The sequence below is a fragment of the Humulus lupulus genome, chromosome 2 (assembly GCF_963169125.1).
Source record: "Humulus lupulus chromosome 2, drHumLupu1.1, whole genome shotgun sequence".
In the NCBI taxonomy this organism is placed as follows: Eukaryota; Viridiplantae; Streptophyta; class Magnoliopsida; order Rosales; family Cannabaceae; genus Humulus; species Humulus lupulus.
The window spans coordinates 6341650-6366472 of NC_084794.1; positions in this window are offsets into that span (position 1 = coordinate 6341650).

The window sequence follows — 24823 nt, forward strand, 5'->3', positions numbered from 1 at the left end:
AGCCCTCAACGTATTCAAAGCTGCTGACTGACCCTATAACATTCAAACTTTACTCCTTATTAAATTTAATCCTAAAAAATACTTAATCCTTAATCACCATTCATAACATGTGCTTAAAATCCTATTGGTTGATGTCTAAACCTTATAATATAATAAATATAATCCTTAATATCAGTCACATTAATCAAACCTTAGTTTATACTTAATATTCTTAAACTATAGATTAAACTTAGAAAATCTATAAGTACTACTACGAGTGTCCAAATAATTCCCGGTCTTAACCAAAAATCCATGGTAACGAAGATAACACTAAACATACTATAATAATACTAAACAATTAGCTAAGTAAAGTTCTTGGACTCTACAACTATCTCTTGTATCGACACCATTAACCCACAACTCCTTTAACTCATCCACCAATGGTCTCAAGAATATATCCATGTCCTTTCCCGGTGATTTTGGTCCAGGAATAAGAATGGATAATATGAAATTATTATCTTTCATACACATCCAAGGTGGAAGATTGTAGTTAGCCAACACCACAGGCCACATACTATATGCTTGACTCATGTTGCCAAACGGATTGAAACCATCTGCAGCTAAACCTAAACGAACATTCCGAGGTTCACTAGCAAAATCAGGATGTTTGGCATCGAAATCCTTCCACGCTAACCCATCTACTGGGTGTCTCATTATCCCATCGTCTTTTGATTTCCCAGTATAGTGCCATAACATTTGCTTCGCTGTAAGTCTTGAACTGTACAGTCTTTTTAATCGAGGAGTTAATGGAAAGTAGCGCATCACCTTATGTGGTACCTTTTTTCCATCAGTTTTTTCAGGAGAAATCCATCTACTACTTCCGCAAATTGGACAAGTCTCTTTAGTTGAATGCTCTTTGTAAAACAAACAACAGTCATGTTCACATACATGAATTGACTCGTACCCTAACCCTAATTTCTGTAATCTTTTTTTAGCCTCGTAGTAGGTTGATGGAATTTTATTTCCCTTTGGAAATGCAAGCTTTAGTAATTTCAGTAATTCATCGAAGATTTTATTGGGAATCTTGCCTCTAACTTTCAAATGCAATAATTTTGCTAAAAAGTTAAGAGAAGATATCCAATTACAACCAGGATATAACTCAGCCTCTATCTCGTCAAACAGATTGTCATAAAATTGTCCCGCCGCAGGATTATTTTCAACTTCTTCGGTTGTAGGTAGAAGGAAGTCTTCGACCATTGGAATCATCTCATCAACATCATCATCATTGGCGTCCACCACATTGGCAACATCTGCTTCCGCTTCACCGTGATATATCCACTTCTCGTAACCTCGATGAAAACCCCAATCGAATACGTGTGCTTTCACCATAGGTAAAGTTTCAAGCCTATTATTTATGCATCTAACATACGAACACCTAATTCTACCAGAGGAATCCTTATATTCCGACGCCATCGTCAAAAAAGCTTGTAGACCGTTCCAATATTCTCGACAAGCACGATTTCTCAATGTCGTCCAAATCTTGTCAATCGCCATCTAAAGTGTTATAAAAGTATATAAGTTTACGATATGTGAATAGTCTTATATTTTAAAGTGTTATAAAATGTTTATAATAGTCTATTATAAACATTTAATAGTTTTAAACTACTTTAAAATGTTTTATAATATAAACAATTATAATTGTTATATTATATTATAAAACATTTAATAGTTTTATGCTACTTTATAATGCATTTATAATATAATTGTTATATTATATTATAAAACATTTAATAATTTTATATTATATTATAACACATTTAATAATTTTATGCTATTTTATGTTTTATCATCATATTTTATGCTATTTTATCTAATTTATCCTAAAATTATTTATTTATTTATTATTATCTAATGTTTACTAATTATTTAATTTATACTTAATTAATTAATTAGTTATCTATCATCCAATTTTTCCTTTACTAAAAAATTAATTATTTAATTAATACTTAATTGTTTATTTATTTATTTAATTATTTATCATATTATTAATTTAAATGTTTACTTATTATTAGTTAATTATTATCTAATTTTTCCTTTACGAAAAAATTAATTATTTAATTAATACTTAATTATTTATTTATTTATCAATTTATTAATCATATTATTAATTTAAATGTTTACTTATTATTTAATTAATTAGTTAATTATTATCTAATTTTTCCTTTATTTAAATAAATTATTATTATCTAATGTTTACTAATTATTTAATTTATACTTAATTAATTATTTATTTATTTATTTAATTAGTTATCTATTATCTAATTTTTCCTTTACTAAAAAATTAATTATTTAATTAATACTTAATTGTTTATTTATTTATTTAATTATTTATCATATTATTAATTTAAATGTTTACTTATTATTAGTTAATTATTATCTAATTTTTCCTTTACTAAAAAATTAATTATTTAATTAATACTTAATTATTTATTTATTTATTTATTTATCAATTTATTAATCATATTATTAATTTAAATGTTTACTTATTATTTAATTAATTAGTTAATTATTATCTAATTTTTCCTTTATTTAAATAAATTATTATTATCTAATGTTTACTAATTATTTAATTTATACTTAATTAATTAATTATTTCTTTATTTAATTAGTTATCTATTATCTAATTTTTCCTTTATTTAAATAACTTATTATTATCTAATGTTTACTAATTATTTAATTTATACTTAATTAATTAATTAATTATTTATTTATTTAATTAATTAATTATCTATTATCTAATTTTTCCTTTACTAAAAAATTAATTATTTATTTATTTAATATTCATTTAATTATTTATTTATCATATTATTAATTTAAATCTTTCCTAATTATTTAATTAATTATTAATTAATAATAAATTAATTAATTATTTATTTATTTATTTATTTAACATATTTAATTATAACTATTTTAAAAGCTGAATAATTAATATGTAATTAATTGAAATTATTTTTATTTAATTAATTCTATAACTACTCTTTTATATAATTACTTAATAATTGTTTACATATATTATTTAATACTTACTTTTTAATAAATAAATTTTTAATTATTTAATTTTTATTATTCTCATATCAATTCCTATCTAAGTTATTAAAATAACTTTTTTCTATAATTTAATATTTATTAATATTTTACTTCTCTACCATTAAACTATTTTTTTAATAATTAATAACAAATTTATTAAAATCTAAACTTCACAATATTAAAAAAAATTTAATTAAACTATAACAAAAATACATTATAACATTCTAACAATATAATAACAATTTAACAATAATAAAAAATTATCCATTAATAATATCTAACAATATTTTAATATTCTTTAAAACTAAATGAACAAAATAAAAATGTATGAAATACAAAATTACTTACCTGCAGTACAACAATAGCAAGATTCAGTACTCCCAATGAAGCCCTGAAATATATACATATATATATTAGTTATAAATTAATGGAATATTTAAATTTAATATATATAATTAAGAAAATTGTTCATAACCAAATATTAACCCAAACTTCTTATTATATATGTATTTGATGAAAAATACTGTCAGCAAAAAAATTATGAAAAGAAATACATGAATTTATTCATGAAACAGAGCATGATATTAAAAACATGATGCATAGAAGAACAAAAATTATAATCAGAACCCAACTCTAAAATATAACTCAAACAACAATCTCATCAGAAAAATCTAATTGATTACAACAAAAATATATTATATACTTATATTACCATATAATTACATACCCAGAAACTGATTGTGATGAAACAAAGCTGAATACGATCCCAAAAAAACTTTTGAAAATGGTGGTTATTGCCTCTGGTTTGCGTTTGGATATTTGGAGAATTGTTGTTTGCGTTTGGAGAGTTGGACGAACGGGGGCGGAGAAGACGAATGGGTTGGATATATAGAATATTATTGCCGGCGGAGGTCCGCCGGCAATAATACTTCCGCCGGTAATTGTATTTAACGGATATATTTTTATTATTATTACCGGCGGAGCCCGCCGGTAATAATCCGCCGGCAATAAGCGAAATATAAATTGGGCGGCAGGTTTGCCGCGTGAATAAAATCTGATTATTACCGGCGGATTGCCCGCCGGTAATAATAGATTTTCTGCCGGTAATAATTAAATAATTTAAAAAATAAAAACAAAATTAAAAAACATGATTAATACCAACGGACTTAGTTTTCCGCCAGTAAAGATAGGATTATTACCGGCGGACTGTCTCCGCCGGTAATAGTTCCGCCGATAAATAATATTTTTGTTGTAGTGACATTTCTCAAATTATTGAAATTTTTATTTAATTGATTAGTTGTGATCTTTTTTGTTGGGTTTTTGTTGTGATTAATTGATAAGTATTGTTGTGATTGTTTGGTTGGTAAAAAAGTGAGGGAAAATGAAAGAAAATGAGAGATAAATTTAGTATAGTTTTGTTTACCGTAAGATTTAATTTAATTTAAATGGATTTTTAGTTTAATGATATTTTTATTTTATTAATTTTTTCACACCATCCAATTTTATTTTTAACATATAAAACATTGTTTAATTTAAAAATTCACGCCGTATGATTTGGCAGTGTACACAAGGCATTGACATGGTAATGCAAACATCAATGCCCAAAGTACTAAGTTAGTTTTTCGTTAGCAAAAATGGACGAAAGTCCCACATTTCAGTAATGTGAATAATTCGGGAGGCATTTTTAACAGGCCAAATAATTGAAGGGGGCCACGATTTGAAATTGTACCCAATTTATTGTAAGATGACCTATAATTTCATTAAAAGAATTGAGACCAATAATTGGTTTCTAGGTTGAATTTGAATTTGAATTATTTCTTTTTTTCTTTTGAAATCATGAAATTCTATCACTGTAACCAGTTACAATAAAAAAAAGTTGTAACTAGTTTCAGAGTTATAACTGATTACAAGTCTAAGACTTTTTCTTTCTTTTTTTTGAGAAGTGGTGACTAATTATAATAAAAATGATTTTACATATTTCAAAGAAGAAGAAAAAATTCAGATCCAAGATTCAACCAAAAAATCTATTGTAGCCTATATCTTTTTTTTTTTTTTTTACTAGAATTACAAATGGACTAATTCTATTATTGACCCATTGAAAATAGTAGCTAAAAATGGAGAATAATAATACATAAAAGAAAAGGAATAATAACAAGAAAAAGAGGAAGAAAACGAATAGAAATAAAAAATTAGTCTCATGCCTCAAAATTCACGCTAAACAAAAGGATGTTAAGATGAAGACTGTTGTTATTTAATACCTTAAGATGCCAAACATCATAAAAAATGACGACCTATAATTAATTAGCGATAAACCATAATAATTATTAAATTAAAATGTGTTGGACTCGATATTAGATTTTACCAATAGTTGTATGTCGCTTTCTTATGGTATTGGACACCCCTTGGCAATTCTCAGAGATGAAAGCCATGACATGCGTGTTTAAGATTCTCTCCCAGTGAAGCAATATGGGCATTTCACTTGCCCATATTGAGAGTAGGACGAGAGCAAGCTACTCTTTTTGCTGGCTGTGGGGTCTGCCTAGTGCAGTTGCAGTTGGGCTAGACTTAAGCTTTAAGATTAATTTTTATTTTCTCATTTAATTTCATTCCCAACTTTTCTACTAAATAGGTAAAATTAAATTAAAATTTAATATTTTTATATCTAAATATTTATATTAATTTTTATTAAAAATAATTAATTAAAACTTAATTTATTTTAACATTTTAAACAACAAAAGAGCCTTTTCATGCATTTATCATAACCTCACGTCGATTTATTACTAGTCCCTCGCAATTCAAGCATAAACAAGATACAAAACACAGCAAATAAGTTCATACAAAAAATCAACAAATCAATTCAGCATACTTTGAAGTTAGTAAAAAATTACAAATGAAAATGATCAATGAATATTCAAAAATTATTTTCTCAATCTCTCAACTCTATCACAAAAAGATGTGTGATAATAAAAACAATATTCTTAAACATGAAAACATTTCTTGGCTATATGCAGTGAAAATCTATCTTACCAAAATGCTTAGTAGTATCCAAAAAAACCAAGTATAAACATAATTTTAATCAATGGGCACCCTTAAAAATCAAAGAATAAAGATTAAAGTTAGAAAATTACCTTGAACTGGTGAAAATGGAAAAATGGGTCGAAAATTGTCAAAGCTCGCCGAAATTACAGCGATAAACGAAATGAGGCTTTCTGCCTCTCATTCCCCTAATATAAAAAGGTTACTACAAATATAAGTAACCAGTTACTACCTTCAAAAAAGTAACTAGTTAGCACCACATTAGTTTCTTTTTTTCTTAGCTTCAATTTTCATAGTAACCAGTTACTTATATTTGTAGAAATACGGGTATCTGATTACCCATATTACTACAAATATGAGAAACTAGTTACCCTTATGTTAACCACATATGATAGAGTAATTAATTATTTATTTTTTTCAAGTATTAGACTGCGTGGTACTGGTTACCAATATTTGTAATAATATAAGTAACTTGTTACATATTCAAAATATGCAAAAGATAATTAGTCCATAGTAACTTACAATCTGGTTCCAAAATCTATAAACTCCAATTTATATTACACTATAATCTATATATGGTGTGGTTGTGCTGTGTTGACTTATACGTGCCACTAATACTGACCATTACATGCAAGAGTACTATAAATCGGAGGAGTGGTAGACTTAGTATTATTATTATTATTATTATTTTTAAATAGTGTTAGTAAATAATCGTAGTTGGATTTGGGGTGACGAAGATGATAGTTATTTTGTTTTATCTTTCTACATATCCTACATTTTTGTTTTAAGGGACTTGTTATTTTCCCTTTGGTTGTAAGGTTATATATAAATATATATATGGGTTCACTTTTATTGGTGAATGAGTTTTTTCCTCGTGGATGAGTTTTTTTTTTTTTTTTTTTTTTTTGTAGTTGGATTTGGGGTGATGAAGATGATAGTTATTTTGTTTTATCTTTTTACATATCCTACATTTTAGTTTTAACGGACTTGTTATTTTCCCTTCAGTTGTAAAGTTATATATAAATATATATAGGGGTTCACTTTTAATGGTGATTGAATTTTTTCCTCATAGATGAGTTGTCAATTAATAGTCATTGGATTAAGTTCCAATAATCCACATTTAAAGATGTTAATTAATGCTATCTTTAACTTTTTCAAATTGGTAATGAACTACCGACTGACATGACAACCACCTTTTAATTTAATTAAATATTTAAAAAAATTATTATTTAAGATTCATTCCAAGATTTTATATCTCCATTTATTCTTCACTCATTATCATTTCATTCCTTGTTCATTCTATGTTTTTTCCAGATTAATTCCTTATGCATTAATGACTCTTATCTTCTCAACTACAATTAGTTGGCTAATTAATGATGCATATTTCGAAATTTATATATATTTTTATACAAAATTTAGTTATCTTAAAAAAATTTGTTTATTGAAGAAGATCCAATTTTTTAAAGTGTTTTCAAGTAAGATTTCTAAGTCATTTTTGAAAATCACTAGTAGATTTTCTATTTTTTTCAAAAAAATTCCAACTTATTATTTCTTATTTTTGTTATGTAGGATTTGAAATTCACATAGTGTTTTTCTTATTTTTCTTGAGTAAACTTGTTTAGTGAAAACCCACAAGAATTATTTTTTTGAAAGTGTTTGATGAAAAAGCTCTAGATTTTTCATAGTGTTCCTTGTAAGATTTTCAATCGTTTTTGTGTTTTCTTTATTTTTACAAACAAATTATCATCTATTTCTCTAATTTCATATTTCAAAATTCACTACTAGAGCTTTTTTTTTTAAAAAAAAATTCAACTTAGTTTTATTTGTCATGTAGGATTTGAAATTAAAAAAAAAATTACTAAATCTTATTTCTCTTGAAAACTTCTTTAGTAAAATCTCACAAGAACAATTTTTTTAAAAAAATGTTTGATGAAAAAGCTATAGATTTTTCATATTGTTTCTTGCAAGATTTTCAATTATTTTTGTGCTTTCTTTATTTTTACAAACAATTTATCATCTATTTCTCCAATTTCATATTTTGAAATTCACTACTAGATCTTTTTTTTTTTTTTTTTAAAATCTCAACTTTGTTTTATTTGTCATGTAGGATTTGAAATTAAAAAAAATGATTAAATCTTATTTCTCTTGAAAAATTTGTTTCGTAAAATCTCACAAGAACAATTTTTTTTTAAAATGTTTAATGAAAAAGCTCTAGATTTTTCATAGTGTTTCTTGCAAGATTTTTAATCATTTTTGTGATTTTTTTATTTTTACAAACAAATTATCATTTTTTTTCTCCCATTGTAAAATAATTCAAAATTATTCAAACTTCTTAGATATCAACTATTAGGGTTATAACTTTACATTGAATGTTATAGGGTTTTAAAAATTTCCAATTTTATAAAAAAAAATTAAAACATTATTATTACAAATTATTTTGTAGTTCATTTTTCTACAATAAACTAAAAATGCGAGGAATTTTAAAGTTTTGAAAATTTCATCATGTAAATTTTTCAAACATATTATTATTTTTCAAAAATATTTCTTACATAGTGATAATCTTCATCAATTTCTTTTTTGTATACAGTACTACAAAAAAAGTTTTTTAGGACTAGCATTGCGAGTCCTCTATTTGAGAGCCTTAAAAACTGAGTGTGAGTCCTAAAAAACGGTTTTTATGACTCACAAAGGGAGCCTTAAAAAATCTGGTTGAGTGCTTTTAATTAAGTTTTAGGACTCACATTGCGAGTCCTAAAAAATCGGGTTGAGTGCCTTTAAGTAATTTTTTAGGACTCGCTTTGTATGCCCTTAAAAGTAATTTTTAAAAAAAAAATGCAGCTACAATTTTCATTTTGATTTAAAAATATATATCTCTTTGAGTGTCGAAAATGTATTAAAATAATTTTGAAAAGAAAATACTAAAAAAATAGCAAAAAAAATTTGCGAAATAAATTTAAAATTAATTATTTGTATTGTAATTAGCTAGCTATAACATCATTCATTTTGCTCTAACCAATTGTAAAAATGACATTGCCCATTCTTCTCGAACTTCGTCAATTTCTTGAGTAGTATATGGTTTGTCGGAGGTGAACTGAAAAAAAATAAACAAAACTTTAATTAGAATTATATTAGTGGTATAAATTCAAAGCATATACAAAAATTATACTAGATTAATATTATGTAGTTGTATATTGTTTGTTACCTGTTTCGACAAGAAATGTTTGATATGAGGAGCATTGATAAGTACATTCTTCATCATCATCATCATAACGTAATATCTGCAGTCGATATTGTTTGGTTGTTTACGACACTATATAAAAATTGGTAATACATGTACAATTCTTAGTACTAAATATCTTAAATATATTTACATATACATAAACTATACAAATAGAAACATACTGTAGGTTGGAAATACATTACTCCCGATGAGCATTTATTGATCTTTTGACGTGCTTTCATTCTTTCTGTGAAATACATCTCAAATGCACCATGGATAGTCTCCTTGATGGCTGTCCTGTTATCTAATGGTGCATTGAGAGGATCGAGAAAACAACAATAATGTCAATTGGGATATAATAAAAATAACATCCAATGCTCCCCGTTGAAAGAACAAGTATTACAAAATTGTTAACTTTAAATTCTATTTTTGTATCAATGAAAAACATATTAATTAAACTTACCCATGGTTATAAGACATAACTATCCAATCATGCTTTTTAGACGTGCAATATAACATCCTATCACATAAAGCTTGAGCACAACTATCTGCACGAGTCATGGAAGTAGAAACTTTATTTGGATTCATAAACAACAATGATCATCTCTTTTCCTCGTCTAATAATAGTGTTTGGAACATGTAGCCTTGGCAAATGCGACACCCCAGATGTGGTCGTCCACCGAACCACTCGAATGTTAGTCGAAGACAACGACAACATAGGCGATTTCGGTGAATAGCATATTCTCGACAACAATTGTGAGTCTTTTGCTGCCTACTGTATGACTGGAACCCGTTCGAGCGCTCAAGCTCAATCTTTGAAGACCACATTTAAGATTTTTTTCAAAAATATCACCGAAAAACCTTTGAATTTAGAGAACTTAGTAAGTACTGTTGCTGAAATGATGTTTGGTTACAAGATTGAAGTGCTCCGACAACATGCTATATCGGACTATTTGAGCACAGCAACAACAAAACAAGGGTGAATCGTCGTGACATTGTATAAGACGAGAGGAGGAGAGAGATGGGTCCTATATGAATCATAATCGTTACATATCAATTAGTTATTGAAGGAAATTTAGAAAGAGCGAAAATTAAAACAAATCAGATTATCATTCTACAGTCCATGCATATTTCCTTTCTTTGGGCCCCAAGAGGGCTAGAAAAAGTCAGCTAAGTTTTTTCCTTGTTGGAAAGTCTAGTCTAGTAGGTAAACTTCATACAATAATTATGGCTAATAGAGTTAGATGTCAGCCTAAAAAATTTAATGAGCATGAGCCTTTTTAATTGGTGTCAATGACGAACATGAATTTGTGTAACTTAATATTGGATACAACATATTCTATTATAAATTGCTATTTGACGCATCATCGGGTGTTGAGACTTCCGAGACTAGAAATTAAGAGACTGGCGATGGCGGAAGATCGAGAGACCCACGAAGAGGCTGGTTTGCTGGCGAGAACAGAATTCGCAGGAGAAGAAGAAAGTTATTGAGGTCGTCGAGCATGGCAATGGTGAGCTTTGACCGGTGACAACCGGCTTTAAGATAAAATTTATAGAAGATGGTAAGTTTATACCAAGAAAATATCAAATGTCAATAATACATTGTAAATATTGGAAAGCCTATATTATGAATTTCATTTCAGTTAAGATGCTTGCTGTTGGAAGCTTGATATATGCTCAGGTGTCACAAGACCCGACATTGCCTTTGCTGTCGGAATACTAGGAAGATTTCAGAGTAACTCGTGATTAGACCACTGGAAAACTGCAAAGAAAGTTATGAGATATCTTCAGGGTACTAAGGATTACAAACTCATGTTCAGACGAACCGACAACCTAGAAGTAGTTGGCTACTCAGATTCAGACTTTGCTGGTTGTACTGATTCACGTAAATCAACCTCTGGTTAGGTGTTTATGTTTGCCGGTGGAGCTATATCATGGAGGAGTAACAAACAAACCTTGACTGCTACTTCTACTATGGAAGCCAAGTTTGTTTCGTGTTTTGAGGCTACATCGCATGGTGTATGGCTAAAGAGTTTCATTTCAGGCCTTAGAGTTGTAGATTCTATATCTAGGCCATTGAGAATGTTCTGCGACAATTCAGCTGCTGTATTCATGGCTAAGAACAACAAGAGTGGTAGTCGAAGCAAGCAAATCGACATCAAGTACTTAGCCGTGAGAGAACGTGTTAAAGAAAATAAAGTGGTCATTCAACACATTAGCACTGAATTGGTGATTGCTGATCCTATGACGAAAGGTTTGCCACCTCATAAATTCAAGGACCATGTAGTGAACATGGGACTTGGTTCCCTTATGTAAATTTATTGTACAAACTGAAGTTATTATCAATGAAACTCTTACTTTGATTTTTTCTCATATTTATGTGCATCTTAATTTTATTTGAGAAAATTTTATCTTCATAAGACCTGAATAAACATAAGTTTTATTCGTTTAAGTACATAGCCACATAAATTGCATTGTTATGTAATAAATATATTGTAATACATGGAAGATAATACTCGTCATTAAAAGAGGACCTATCACCATGATTCGTGTGTTTATTATCTAACAGTGATGATCATCGAGCTTAAGTAATACATTAATTTAAATGCTGACCAAGTGGGAGAATGTTAAAATATTTATTTATTTGGTATATAAAATAAATTTGTTACAACTAATTGATTTAATATATTAAAGTCAATATTTAATTTATTGACAAAATATTCTAATTAATGGTCAACATTATTTGATTTTGTTGTTACCCGATTTTTCATATCCTAACTGATTGAGAAAATATTTCAATTTGTGGCAGAGACTCTGATGGTAGGTCTCACTCTATAAATATAGAGTACTGGTCTCCAAGCTCACTGCTCATTCTGACTTTCAGTAACTCTATCTAAAAGAGTTAGTGAGAGTTTGGAAGCCCGAGTACTCGTTCTAATTATTTTCGTTTTCTTTTGTAGATCTAAAGCTAGATCGAGTTATCAATTGCAATGGCTGGAGGTATACAATATTCAATCCTCTTTTTGTATATGTTTATTCTATATATTAATTCCGCCTACATGTATATATGATTGTTCATATGCATACATTTCATTTTAATCTAACACCTATAACCCATTTGAGGATAGCAAGTGAAAACGAGCCCAACAAGGTGGCTGTCAAAAAAGAGTGCTTATGGAATGATTAGATAAGGGTTCGTTTTAGTTCTAAAGGGAAAAGCTATTTTATTAAAATGTCATTAAGTGTATAACAAAAAAAATGGGGAAATTGTTCACATAACTAAGTCAGAATTGTGCAAAGCACGAAAACTGACTTGGTGGGAAAATGTTATACCTATTTTTTGGACATGATGACATTTCCAAGAATAACAATTATATAAAGTGACGATGAACAGAACTAATCGCATTCTTGTTCTCACAAAGCACAAGGTAAAACCACCAAATGCTAACAAAAGGGAGTTGGTCACCCGAGATGTATTTCTCTATTCTTGTTTGCTCAAGAAGGACATGGTTCGCTAATAGAGACAAGAAGGTTTGCTAACATAGACATTTGGTCATGCATCATGGTCATTCAGTGCCTGTTCATTCAACAGACAACATCTGCGCTGACAGAATTAGCAAAGGAATACAGAGTCGTCATTTATCAAAATATAACTTTATTTGTGTTGTAATGTATTATTTACGGGTCAAGTCCAATAACTTAGGCCCATGATTTAAATGTAACCATAAACTTCTCACTATAAATAAGAGGAGATGAGATAGAAATAGGGAGGGGGGCAATGCATGATGCCAAAACTTCATTCTTGTACAAATAGTCCTTATGTAATGTAAAAGTGAAGGAGGACTGTAGAATAACCGGCGGCGTAAGTTCACCGGAAACTATGGTTCTTCAAGCTTAAATATTAATAAAAGTGACTAAGTGGACGTAGGTATCTTTTTGGGGCCGAACCACTATACAATATGATGTTGTTTATTTTATCATATCTCTATTCTTGAATCCATGCTCTTATGTTCTCAAGTTGATGATGTCAACAATAATGTTGACCCTCGATTTAGCCAACTGACACGAAGTCAAAATATGAATGATATAGACGAATATGTATAGATAATAACGTAATGACAAAAGTAAAGAAAACACAGTAATTTATAGTGGTTCGGCCCCAGAATCTGGTAATGACCTACGTCCACTTAGAATGATATTGATATGGGAACAAAAGTGTGATCAGAGAACTTGGATTCAATGAGTTTCAACACTCCTCATAAACAATACAAGTTTTCACAGATAATTTCTATATCTCTATGATTTCCGGGCCCCAAAAGTCCCTTCCCATGAGCCATCTCCTGCTTTTTATAGGCTCATGGAGGGTTGCCCAATATTGTTACAGATATTATCCCCTGAATCATGGGATATTCAGAAGATTGCATGAAATAAATTCAGGATACATAAGATCTTTCCATAAATGTTGCTTTGCCAGCGGAACCACCGACCAGTCTGGTCGTGGTAAAAACAGGTCTGTCCTGCTTCTGGTGTGTCTCCTGGTCGATACTCTAGCAGACGCTCCAGGTGTCAGCCACGTGTCAAGAGATTATTTGCCACGTCACAAATGCTAATTTATTGGATAACATTTGCCCCCCAAAGTTTATTTACCACGAACAGTAAATAAACTTTGAACGAACGACCCTTCGGTAACCCCTCCTGACGTGTTAGAGCCCTTCGTGCGTTCTTGAAAAAAGCAAACCACTCCTGTCTAATCAAGGCTTTTCAATTTCCCAGAAACAACTACGACGGCCATTACGCTTCCCCATACTTCGAAAATGGAAAACTAATGATCACGCCTTTTGAACACCAAAGACAAACTTATATGAGGTTACTTGAGGCACTTCTTTCCTTTTTACGCATGTCATCTCTTTGTCGAAAAACCCTAAAAACCAGAGCTTTACTCTCTCCGGCGAACCTTCCTTTGTGCTGTAGGATCAGACGGTGGGCTCATTGACTCCCGAAACTTTCACTTCCATCTTCACGACCACTTTCCTTGGTAAGTTACTCTGAAACTCCATGCTTCTAACCTTTTGTAGTGCATGCTCTTAAATGGTGTACTGTTTGAATCTCTTGGTTTCTGGTTTTTTTTTTTTTTTTTTTGAACGCCTGTAGATAAGATGTCTTTGTAGGCAACGTAGGCTTATGAGTAGGTTTAAAACCCAGGATTAGTGCTTTTTAGGACGTAGGATCGAAGTAGCATTTCGATTTTTTAAACCAGTTGGAAATAATTTCTTCCCGTTGTGAGGGGAGTCGAAAAAGCTTTACAGGAAAACTTTTCACTTTCACCCTGTTGGTCCGTTTTTTAAACTGTTTGCGCAGAGAGACTTAGTTAGAATGCTGTTATATAAAAGCTTAGCTTTTATACTTCGACCAGCGTTACTTTAAGAATCTCCTAGATTCCTCTGACCTCGCCTCCCCATTCTTCTGTTTGCAGATTTTAATGCCAGATTTGTGGGGAGGTGAGAGACCCATCGACGACGACCTCCTTGCCCAACTGCTCGAGGGAGAAGAACAACTAGCCGATCGCATCCACCAGATACCCTTCTCACGAGCCTCTTCCAGACCGCACCCTTCTCCTTCAATGGCCCGTTCAAAATCCTCTGGCAAGAAAAGGCCCGAATCTGAAAGTAACCCTTCTCCTTCTGCCCAGCCTGATTCGCAGGCGGGGGCTCCCTCGACCAGTGGTCGAGAGAATCTTACTCCTGACCCCAATATCCAAACTAGGGCTCGTCCTCGTCATCGCAATCCGCCTGATGTCGAGTGGTACACTCCTCCAGCCAGTTCGATGACCCTTCGGATGGTCGCGAACTGCTTCAGAAAATACCCCCTAACGGGGGTAACCATTACACGTCCTACTGCGGAGCAGAGGGCTAACCGTCCAGGAGGGGCAAACAGCGCCTGGTCCCGGTATCACATTGAAGCGGGGGCTTATCTCCCTCTTCATCCTTTCTTTGTGGGGGTGGCCAATTATTTCGGCGTCGCTCCCTTTCAAATAACCCCTAACGGATATAGGATGTTGGCTGCACTCTATGTCCTGTACAAACTTAACAAATGGCCAGAACCTTCACCTCATGAGGTTAACTACCTCTTTGACCTTAAGTCCAATCCTCAACACAACGGGACGGGCTTTTTTCACTTCTGTCATCAGGAAACTGGCCGGACGTTTTTGAGTGGCACCACCCACATATCAAACGTGGGACATTACAACAAGGAGTACTTCTTTACTCCGGATATATCCAGCAACAACTTGGCTTTCGCGAGAGGAGGTACAATTTTGTCTTTGCCTTGGTCGATACTTTATCATAGAGTATTTCCTTTCGTCATTTCTCAAACTCGACTTGCTTTTCAGGCCCCTGGTTGCGCCCGACCCCAACACCAGACATGGTGTCGAGGTCTGACACTCTGGCCAAGATGTCTGCCGCTACCAAATGTGTCAAGACCTTGACACAAGAAAAGAATTTGAGGTCGTCTGGCCTTCTGGCTCCTCGCCATGACAATAGAGGGTCCGAAACGGACGAACCCACTGCCGGGGGGGTTCCCGAGCAGCAACTTCCTGTGCCCTCTCCAAGGAGGAGGCCAACAGGAGTTACGATCAGGGAACCCACGGGCAGCCCTTCTGCAGAAAGGCCTTCTGCTCCCCAAGGCAAGGGGAAAGAAAAGGCCAAAGAACCAGTTGTTGACTTGGAAGAGTCTTCTGATGACAATGGTAACGTTATTTCGCTTTTAAATGGTCTGCCAATCCCCTGTCACATGTTTGACGGGGATGGCAACTTTACATATGCTCCAAATCTAGGGCCAAACTTCTTCATGCCAGAAAATGAGTATATGATTAATAGAGTCAATAGTATAGCGACCAGTAGTTGTAGCTCGGGTATTCACTTTATTATCTTCTTTCTGTTGTATTACTTATTTTCACCTTTTTCTTCCCTTACTAACCTCTTGTGTTTATTTTCATGCAGATATGTCGACTCCCAATATCTTTGACATGTACCAGGCCGAAGAGGAAGAGGAAGTCCCTCAACTTCAACGGAGGTCAAAGAAACGAACTGGTGAAACCAGTCGAGGCCCTTCAGCCAAGAAGAGTCGACCAGAAGACCTTCCTCAGGGCACTCCAACCGGGCAAAGTCCTGCGCCAACTGGGCGAACTCCTACCCCTCCTCCAGCTCCTTATGAACAGCAAAACACCCCTGCTCGGTCCAATCCTCCACCTGCGCCTGCTAGGGAGCATCTTTCTCGCGAAGAGGCTCATGAGGCCAGGCTCGTGAGCCATACCATTCGATCCGCTAAGGATCGAATTGAACGGATTGGCAGAGGTGAGCGTGTTGGGGCCGCCATGATCCAAGCTGTAGAGCTACCAGTCGATCAGATCCTGAACAGGACTCTGAACGAGATCTCCAGCGTAAGTATTTCTTTGTTTCCCGAGTCTTTGTTTTTTCAGTTCTCGTGATAAGTCTTGACTTCTTTTTCTTTCGTTTACAGGCCTTACTTTCTGCCATTACTGCTCGTACCCGAGCCCAGGCCTACTTTGAGCAGATTGAGGCTAAAGTTCTCGAGAAACATCAGGTGAAGGCGGCTGAGGAGCTTTCGGCTGCTGAAGCCAAACATGCTAAGGAGTTGGGGACGGTGGTCCGAGAGCGGGATGCAGCGGTGACCAAACTGTCCGCGGCTGAAGCTGCTAAAGATGCAGCGGTTAAGCTGAGGGAAGAGTACCGATCGTACAATAAAACTCATCTCCGTGAGATCAAGCATCTGGAGGGGGTAGTCAAGTCTAAGGACGAGACTATTGCCACTCTCGAGGGCAAGGTACGGCAGTCGGAGCTTGACAACTCCAAGAATCTGGAAAAGTACAAGAGGGCGACACTCCGATGTTTCTATAACTTTTGGAAACACAATCAGGGTGCTGACTTTAGCTACCTTTCAGAGGAGGTCAGAGTTGCGGAGTTGGCTCGGTGCGCTGCTCAACTGGCTGAAGAGGAGGCGAGAGCTGCGACTCCTGCAACCTCAAGCGTCGTTGGTTTGGACGAAGAAACCATTGAGGAAGAGACTGACCAGGTTGTTGCCCAGGATCCTCCTGCCCCCCATGCCTCTTAATTTATTTAGCTGTTCTTCTTTCTTTTTAAACACGCGACCCACGGGTCGCAATGTAAAGATAATAATTTCTTTTTAAACTTTGCTGCACGGGCAGTAAATCTTTTTGTTTGAACAATTACATCCAAGCAGCAATGCTTGCGGTGTAAAAGCTTAACTCTTGGTGTTATAATATTTTTACTTATTATAACGTTTGTCCGTATGACCGAACTTAGCATAGTACTTTGGCATCATATATTTTGAAAAAATACTCTAAGTACTTGAAGCATGCTTTCACTCATTTTGTTCATGTGTTTACATACCTTGAGAGTATGCTTTGCTATCGATGTGCCTTATATGCCCTCCAAGTGATCGAGGAGCTCTTAGGTCCTTGGTCACTTGCCTTGACCATGGCCTGTCCGAACATTCCTGTTCGCGCGGAAAAATGATACTTGTAATACAGCAAAACAACACACGTAATGAACAAATACTTGTAAATGTAAATTCACAAAGGTTGGCAAGAACGACTGGCTGAGCACAGTCCCTTATAATTTCGTATTAAAAATGGACTAATCATGTCTTTACGAATGATTCTGAAACAGAATCTTACATATACGAGCAGTTAGCCATACACCGTGGCTAACCCTCTTTGAAAAACTTGTAAAAATTAATGGGAAAATTTGAACAAGCCAGTCCTTTAAGAAGGGCTGTTTATTGATAATACTTGCGCAGGTGTTCTCCATTCCAGTAACGTGGAACGAGATCTCCGTTTAAGCGTGCAATTTTGTAGGTGCCTGGGTGAAGGACTTCTTCAATCTGGTAAGTTCCTTCCCAGTTAGGTCCGAGCACGCCAGCAGTGGGGTCGCGGGTATTCAAGAAGACTCGTCGTAACACCAAGTCTCCGACGTTGAATCTTCTTTCTTTAACTTTGGAGTTAAAGTACCGGGCGACTTTTTGTTGATAAGCAGCAACTCGGAGTTGAGACTTTTCTCGTATCTCATCAATTGAGTCTAAGGACTCCAGTATTAGCTGGCTGTTTTTCTCTTGATCATACGTTAAACGCCGATGTGGGGGGGGATCTATCTCGACGGGTATCATGGCCTCATACCCATAAGCTAAGGAAAATGGGGTACGCCCTGTGGCTGTTCGATGAGATGTTCTATACGACCAGAGGACTTCCGGTAGTTGTTCTGGCCATGCTCCTTTCGCTTCTTCAAGTCTTTTCTTCAGGGTGTCCTTGAGGGTTTTTTTTACAGCTTCGACTTGCCCATTCACTTGGGGGTGTGCGACTGAAGAAAAGCTCTTGATTACCCCATGCCTTTCGCAGAAATCGGTGAACAGGTCGCTGTCAAATTGGGTTCCGTTGTCTGAAACTATCTTTCTGGGCAAACCATACCGGCACACAATGTTCTTGATGACAAAGTCGAGAACTTTCTTGGTCGTTATGGTTGCGAGTGGTTCAGCTTCGACCCATTTTGTAAAGTAATCGACTGCCACAACTGCGTACTTTACTCCTCCTTTTCCTGTCGGTAGTGATCCAATTAAATCTATTCCCCATATTGCGAAAGGCCACGGGCTTTGCATCTGCTTTAGCTCGTTTGGAGCTGCTCGTGGGATTTTGGAGAACCTCTGACATTTATCACACCTTCGTACGTACTCCATTGAATCCTCGTTCATCGTTGGCCAAAAATAGCCCTGTCGAAGAATTTTTTTCGCCAAACTCTGCCCCCCAGCGTGATCTCCGCAGAAGCCTTCATGCACCTCTTTCATGAGTTCCTTAGCTTTTTCTGATGTAATGCACCTGAGCAGTGGCATTGAATATCCTCTTCGGTACATAACACCGTCGAGCAGTATGTACCTAGCAGCTTGTCTTTGCAGAGTTCTGGCTTTGTTTCTATCTACTGGCAATGTCCCATTTGTCAGATACTCCAGGTAAGGTGCCATCCATGTATCTTCTACTCGAATTTCCATGCTGGCTTCGGCCGCATCAATGCTTGGTTCACTTAATCTCTCTACTGGGACTATGTTCAAGGTGTCAGCATCTTTGGCACTTGCAAGTTTGGCCAAGGCGTCTGCATTCGAATTTTGGTCTCGCGGAATTTGCTGGAGGGTGTATTTTGTAAACTGTGCTAGCAAATCTTTTGTTTTATTAAGGTAGGCCATCATTTTTAACCCTCGCGCTTGATATTCTCCCAGGACTTGATTCACGACCAGCTGAGAGTCGCTGAAAATATCGAGCGCTTTTATGTTCATCTCCCTGGCCATTTTCAGTCCAGCGAGGAGTGCTTCGTATTCCGCCTCATTGTTTGACGCTGCGAAATCAAACCTGATTGCGCAGTGAAATCGATGCCCATCGGACGTTATCAATATCACTCCCGCTCCAGCGTGAGATTCATTAGATGATCCATTTGTGAATAGTTTCCACGAAGGAGTCTTGTCTTGAGGCATGGGCGCCTCAGGTTTTTCGCACAACTCGCTGCTGGGGACTTCGGTGAACTCCGCAATAAAATCGGCTAAGGCTTGCCCTTTTATTGCTGCTCGCGGTGAATAAGTCACGTCGAACTGTCCCAATTCGACCGCCCATTTTAACAGTCGTCCAGCCGCCTCAGGTTTTTGGAGGACCTGCCGAAGGGGCTGGTCGGTCAAAACCGTGATAGGATGGGCTTGGAAGTACGGTCGCAACTTTCGGGAGGCTAGAATTAGGCAATATGCTAATCTTTCGATCGGTGGGTATTTTAATTCTGCACCGATCAGCCTTTTGCTGATGTAGTAAACAGCTTTCTGCACGCCTTCTTCATCCCGTATCAGTACCGCACTAGCAGCAACTTCGGTAATCGCCAGATAAATATACAAAGTCTCTCCTTCCATTGGTTTTGATAGGATAGGAGGTTGCGACATATGAGCCTTTATTGTCTGGAATGCTTGCTCGCAGTCTTCCGTCCATTCAAACTTTTTATTTCCCCTAAGTAGATTGAAGAATGGAACGCACTTGTCAGTTGATTTTGAGATGAATCTACTAAGGGCAGCTATCCTTCCGGTCAGGCTTTGGACATCCTTGATCTTTTCTGGTGACTTCATATCGATCAGGGCTTTTATCTTGTCGGGGTTGGCCTCGATTCCCCTTGAATTCACTATAAATCCCAAAAACTTTCCTGACCCGACTCCAAAGGAACATTTGAGGGGATTCAACTTCATATGGTACTTGTTTAACACATCAAAGCACCTTTGCAAATCCTTCACATGTCCTTCAGCCTTCTTGGACTTTACCAGCATGTCATCCACATATACTTCCATGCTTACTCCGATCAGCTCCTTGAACATGTGGTTGACCAATCGTTGGTAAGTTGCACCTGCATTTTTCAGTCCAAAGGGCATTACTTTGTAACAATATAAGCCCGTATCGGTCCGAAAGCTGGTATGATCCTCATCAGGGGGATGCATGCTGATCTGATTGTAGCCTGAATACGCATCCATGAACGAAAGGGTCTCATGCCCAGCAGTTGCATCGACTAGCTGGTCGATCCTCGGGAGTGGGAAGCAGTCTTTTGGGCAGGCCTTATTGAGGTCTGTAAAATCCACACAGGTCCGCCATTTGCCGTTAGGCTTGGGGACCAACACCGGATTGGAGACCCATGATGGATAAAACGCCACCCTGATGAACCCATTTTCTTTAAGTCTTTCGACTTCTTCTTTCAAGGCTCTTGATCTGTCTTTATCGAGCAGCCTTCTTTTTTGTTGCACCGGTGGAAAGACTTTGTTTATGTTCAGGACATGGCTGATCACCGCAGGATCTATTCCGACCATGTCTTTATGTGACCAGGCGAAAACTCCCTGGTTCTCTTGCAAGAATTCCACCAGCGCCTGTTTCGCGGTAGGTTCTAAATTCTTCCCAATCCTTACGATTCGGGTCGGGTCTTTTTCATCGAGATGGACCTCCTCCTGGTCCTCGACGGGTCCAACATTTTCTTCAAAATCCCCAAAGCGAGGATCCAAATCTATATCCTCACTTTGGGCAACACCCTATTTGGTGACTTTTCCACCTGATTGGGTTTGTCTGTCTTCCGTCATCTGTAATCGTTCTGGAGTAGCGCTCCTCGATGCTCCACTTTTTGCCTTTGTGATCGAGGCGTTATAGCACTCCCTGGCCTCCCTTTGGTTTCCCAAAACGTATCCTACCCCTGCGTCCGTTGGGAATTTCATGGCTAGATGCCACATGGAGATGATGGCCCTTAGTTCAACCAGTATGGGTCTTCCAATAACGGCGTTATACGCTAAAGGACAATCGACCACTACAAAAGTGGCGAGTAATGTCCTTGAGGCAGGCGCTGTACCCGTTGTTACTGGGAGTTTGATCATTCCGGATGGTGCGAGTCCTTCTCCAGAGAAGCCGTATATGGTTTGATTGCAGGGCTCCAAGTCCTTCACGGACAGCTTCATGCGTTCCAGCGTTGATTTATACAGGATATTCACTGAACTCCCTGTATCGACCAGTACTCTTTTTACCATCATATTGGCCATTTGGATATCCACGACCAGCGGATCGGAATGTGGGAACCGGACGTGTTGGGCATCGCCCTCAGAGAAGGTTATCCCGCATTCCTCTGAGCGGACCTTTTTCGGCGCTCGGTCCTCCACAGTCATCATCTCGATGTCCTGGTCGTGGCGCAGAGTTCGAGCATATCGTTCTCTAGCCTTTCCGCTATTTCCAGCGAGGTGTGGGCCTCCACAGATGGTTAAAAGTGTTCCGGCTACGGGGGCAGGCTGTAATGGTGGCGAGCGTTGGCGTGTAGACGTCTGCTCGTTGCCACCCGGAGCTTCTCGTTGGGAAGTTCCCGAGGCCCGTACGTACCTTCTCAAGTGTCCTTGTCTAATGAGGAAATCGATTTCATCTTTTAGCTGGTTGCATTCATTAGTGTCATGTCCATAGTCGTTATGGTAACGACAGAATTTGGTAGTGTCTCTTTTTGAAATGTCTTTTCGAATGGGCCCAGGCTTCTTGTAGGGCACACTAGAGCTTGTGGCCTGGTAAACCTCTCCTCGAGACTCAACGAGGGCAGTGTAGTTAGTGAACCTAGGTTCATAACGATTACCCTTGGCTCGTTTATTGTCGGAGGTGGAAGGCTCATTGTGATGCCGTTTCCCACCATTCTTGCCATTACCGTTGCCGTTTCCGTTGCCCTTGCCATTGCCATTTGGTTTGGTGCCATTGGCGGCTTTGGCGGGTTCGGCAGCCTTCTTGCCCTTGTTCGAGGATTTTCCATCATCGGCAATGGCTTCTTCGAGTTTGATATACCGATCAGCTCGGTCTAAGAATTCCTGGGTGGTTCTAACCCCATCCTTACGAAGACTTTTCCATAGGGGCGAACGGCGCCTCACTCCCGCAGTTATAGCCATCATTTTTCCTTCGTCCCCGACTGTCTTTGCTCCGGCTGCCGCTCGCATAAAGCGCTGGATGTAATCTTTTAGTGATTCTCCATCTTGCTGGCGGATCTCAACCAGTTGGTTAGCTTCGGTCGGGTGGACACGACCTGCGTAGAACTGTCCGTAGAACTCCCTTACGAACATTTCCCAGGAAACTATGCTTGCAGGTGGGAACTTAAAGAACCATTCCTGCGCGGCTTCAGAAAGTGTTGCAGGAAAGATCCTACACCGAGCGTCTTCGGACACCTTCTGAATGTCCATCTGGATTTCAAACTTATTCACATGCGAGACGGGATCTCCGTATCCATCAAAGTTCGGGAGCGTGGGCATCTTGAACTTGCTGGGAGTCTCTGCGTTGGCTATTCTTTGGATAAATGGAGTGCCTTTTCTTCTATCGTGGTCAATATAAGAGGTCCTTCCTCCGACCAATTGTTGCACAGCCTGATTTAGTGCGTCTATCTGGGCTTGCAACGCAGTAGGAATAGCTACGGTCTCTGCTGCTGGGGGGATGTTCTCACCATGCTTCTCTCGACGATCATTGAGTATGTCTCTTAGATCTTCCTCTCTTCTCCGTTGCTCGCTACCTCCGAGCCGGTTGAAGACATTATTTTGCCTGGGTTGCCCCCCAGCATCTTGTCTATTTGGTTGATCATCTTGAGGTATTTGGCTCCTACTCTTACCTTTATTTCCGTTCCTCCCATCAGCATTGTTCTTGCCTGAGTCAGCCTCGTTGTAGCCGTGGCCATCTTTGAACTTTGACTGGCTATGGTAAGACTGGTTGTTCCCTCTATTCCCGTCTCTGGCAAAAACACCCCGAGCGTTAGAGGGTGGCCTGCGCTGGTCGCGATGTCCCCGTGCATTATCATGCTGTTGGGATCCACGGACCGCAGAGCCTAACTCCGAGTCTCTCCTGTTACCAGGAGGGTAGTGACCCCTGTTCGCTTGGTGTGGCCCATCATTCTCGTGGCGTCTAGGACTACGAGGCTGTCGCTCGGCCCTATTCTGCCTTTGCTGCGGGGGATTACCTCGAGCAGCGTGGGATGGTGGATCTGCCTCGGGGTCCAGTGGGACGTCGTCATGGGGCATCTGGGGCTGTTCAGGCCTTTGCGGACTTGAAGGATGGACCGGTGGGCTAGGATTGGGACCTCCCTGAGGTGGCCCAGTTTCAGGTAGATTAGGCTGCGAGGCAGGCGCGGCCTGATTTCTGGCCAACAGCAAGGCCGCTTCAAGGGCTGCCATGGCCTCAGTCTGGCGGCGATCCACCTCTGCTTGTCTCTCGCTTAACTCCGCCCTCTGACGATCAAGTTCCTACTGCTGCCTTGCCATAGCTTCTGCGGCAGTCTCTTGATTGGCTCTCAGACTAGCCAGCTCTTCCTGCAACGTGCCCAAGGTGCTCCTCAAAGTCGCATCGTCCATTTCCTCCTCTTCAAAATCTAGTTGCGGCTCATCTTCCGCCATGCTTGCAGGGGGAGGAGGAGGTGGCGGATTCGACGGTGCAGCGGCGGCGGTCTGAGCAGCTTTCTTCCCTGCTTTCGCCATTAGTTTTATCAACAATGATGAGTCGTCCTCTCAATGAAAGCACCAGAATGTTGACCCTCGATTTAGCCAATTGACACGGAGTCAAAATATGAATGATATAGACGAATATGTATAGATAATAACGTAATGACAAAAGTAAAGAAAACACAGTAATTTATAGTGGTTCGGCCCCAGAATCTGGTAATGACCTACGTCCACTTAGAATGATATTGATATGGGAACAAAAGTGTGATCAGAGAACTTGGGTTCAATGAGTTTCAACACTCCTCATAAACAATACAAGTTTTCACAGATAATTTCTATATCTCTATGATTTCCGGGCCCCAAAAGTCCCTTCCCATGAGCCATCTCCTGCTTTTTATAGGCTCATGGAGGGTTGCCCAATATTGTTACAGATATTATCCCCTGAATCATGGGATATTCAGAAGATTGCAT